Source organism: Bos grunniens, chromosome 15 (assembly GCF_055505025.1).
Source record: "Bos grunniens cultivar Pamir isolate PY7600 chromosome 15, Bosgru_T2T1.0, whole genome shotgun sequence".
NCBI lineage: Eukaryota > Metazoa > Chordata > Mammalia > Artiodactyla > Bovidae > Bos > Bos grunniens.
The window spans coordinates 45,228,013-45,230,744 of record NC_141179.1 but is presented as its reverse complement, the minus strand read 5'-3'; positions in this window follow the sequence as shown (position 1 = coordinate 45,230,744).

Here is a 2,732-nt window from a genome sequence, read left to right as displayed (position 1 = left end):
GGTAAAAATTTCAAATTTAATAACATAATTTAAAATGCTCTATATGCTATAAAATCGGAGAAGGCAATGGCACCCCACTCCAGTACTCTTGCCTGGAAAATCCCATGGATGGAGGAGCCTGGTGGGCTGCAGTCCATGGGGTCGCTAAGAGTCGGACACGACTGAAGTGACTTAGCAGCAGCAGCATATGCTATAAAATAGCCAAATTCAAATTTTTAATATGCTTGTTAAAAAATGGAGGCTAAATGTTCTTAGTATACAAATACATGAAGTTCACATAAATTGAAGTTTTAACTATTATTTTATCTCTGTTGGCTCATGTCTTTCACATCCACAATTGCCATCAAAGAACAGCAGTACTGAGTTGATTCTCTTGCTCAGGTACTATGATTTCTAATACAGTATATTCATCTCAATTCCCAAGAAGAGCTGTGTTAAAGAATGTTCAAACCACAGAACAATAGAACTCATCTCCGACGCTTGTAAGGTTATGCTCAAAATCCTTCAAGCTAGGCTTCAGCATTACATGCACTGAGAACTTCTAGATGTCCAAGCTGGGTTTAGAAAAGGCAGAGGAGCCAGAGATCAAATTGCCAGCATTCACTGGATCATAGAGAAAGCAAGGGAATTCCAGAAAAACATCTACCTCTGTTTCATTGACTACACTGTTCATCGCAGCACTGTTTATAATAGCCAGGACATGGAAGCAACCTAGATGCCCATCAGCAGATGAATGGATAAGAAAGCTGTGGTACATATACACAATGGAGTATTACTCAGCCATTAAAAAGAATACATTTGAATCAGTTCTAATGAGATGGATGAAACTGGAACCTATTATACAGAGTGAAGTAAGCCAGAAAGAAAAACACCAATACAGTATACTAACACATATATATGGAATTTAGAAAGATGGTAACAATAACCCTGTGTACGAGACTGCAAAAGAGACACTGATGTATAGATCAGTCTTATGGACTCTGTGGGAGAGGGAAAGGGTGGGAAGATTTGGCAGAATAGCATTGAAACATGTATAATATCATGTATGAAACGAGTCGCCAGTCCGGGTTCGATGCACAGTACTGGATGCTTGGGGCTGGTGCACTGGGACGACCCGGAAGGAGGAGGGAGGAGGGTTCAGGATGGGGAGCGCAGGTATACCTGTGGCGGATTCATTTCGATATTTGGCAAAACTAATACAATATTGTAAAGTTTAAAAATAAAATAAAATTTTAAAAAAAAGTTAAAAAAAAAAAAAAGACTGCCAGAAGAAACATCAACAACCTCAGATATGCAGATGATACCACTCTAATGGCAGAAAGTGAAGAGGAACTAAAGAACCTCTTGATGAGGGTGAAGGAGGAGAGTGAAAAAGCCAGCTTAAAACTATTTAAAAACTTCCATGATCTTAGTCCCATCATTTCATAGCAAATAGAAGGGGAAAAGGTGGAAGCAGTCACAGCTTTACTCTTCTTGGGCTCTAAAATCATTGCAGGTGGTGACTGCAGCCATGAAATTAGAAAACTATTGTTTCTTGGCAGGAAAGCTATGACAAATCTAGACAGTGTGTTAAAAAGCAAAGACATCACTTTGCTGACAAAGATCTACATGGTCAAGGCTGTGGTCTTTCCAGTAGTCGTGTACGGCTGTGAGAGCTGGACCATAGAGAAGGCAGGGAACCCAAGAATTGATGCTTTCAAACTGTGGTCTGGAGAAGACTCATGAGAGTCCCTTGGTCAGCAGGGAAATCAAACCAATCTTAAAGGAAACCAACCCTGAATACTCATTGGAAGGACTGACGCTGAACCTGAAACTCCAATACTTTGGCCACTTGATGGGAAAAGCCGACTCATTGGAAAAGACCCTGATGCTGGGAAACATTGAAGGCAGGAGGAGAAAGGGATGACAGAGGATGAGATGGTTGGATGGCATCGCCAAAGCAATGGACATAAACTTGGGCAAACTCTGAGAGATGGTGAGGGACAGGGAAGCCTGGCATGCTGCAGTCTGTGGGGTTGCAAAGAGGCGGACACAACTTGGCAACTGAACAGCAACAACAATATTATACAAAACATATCCTGCACCCTGGCCCCAACTCATTGAAATAAACATCAGTGTATGTACTTGATATTCTCTTTATGACCTCACAGCAATCTATTCTTGCCCTTCTCTACTCTGCTCTGTGTCCCAATGGGCTGTGGACACACCACACTGCATCATTTAGGCTCCTGGATGTCTACTTTTGATTGGATCCAGCTGATCTAAGGCACTAGCAGAAGATAAGAGGGTGGGGGAGAGAGGCCAGGGTAGGTGTGTCTGACTTCCCCCCTGCCCTAGCACTATGGTTCTGACAGTGCCTGTCTCACTACAACTGGTGCTCCTGTCAGGCAACCCTCTGCCACAGCTCTACAGCTCCAGCCTTCACTGGTCTCTGGTCTCATTCCTTTTTACCATTTCTTGTCTATCGGTGTTAATAGCTTTATTTTTAGTTAATGCCTTTCCTAGTCTCTGAATCACAACATTCTTTGTGGGTCCCCTTAACTTCCCCTTTACCTTGGTAAATAGTCCCTTCATTCAGTGATCTTCAAAATCCCCATGAATGTGCCTTCTATTTCCTGCAATCCCTGGCTAAGAGACGAGAAGAATCCAAGGGCATCCAGATGTCATTTGTGATGGCGAAGAGAAGCAAAAGAAAGGGACCCATCACAGATTGGTAGGTTACTGTTTTAACA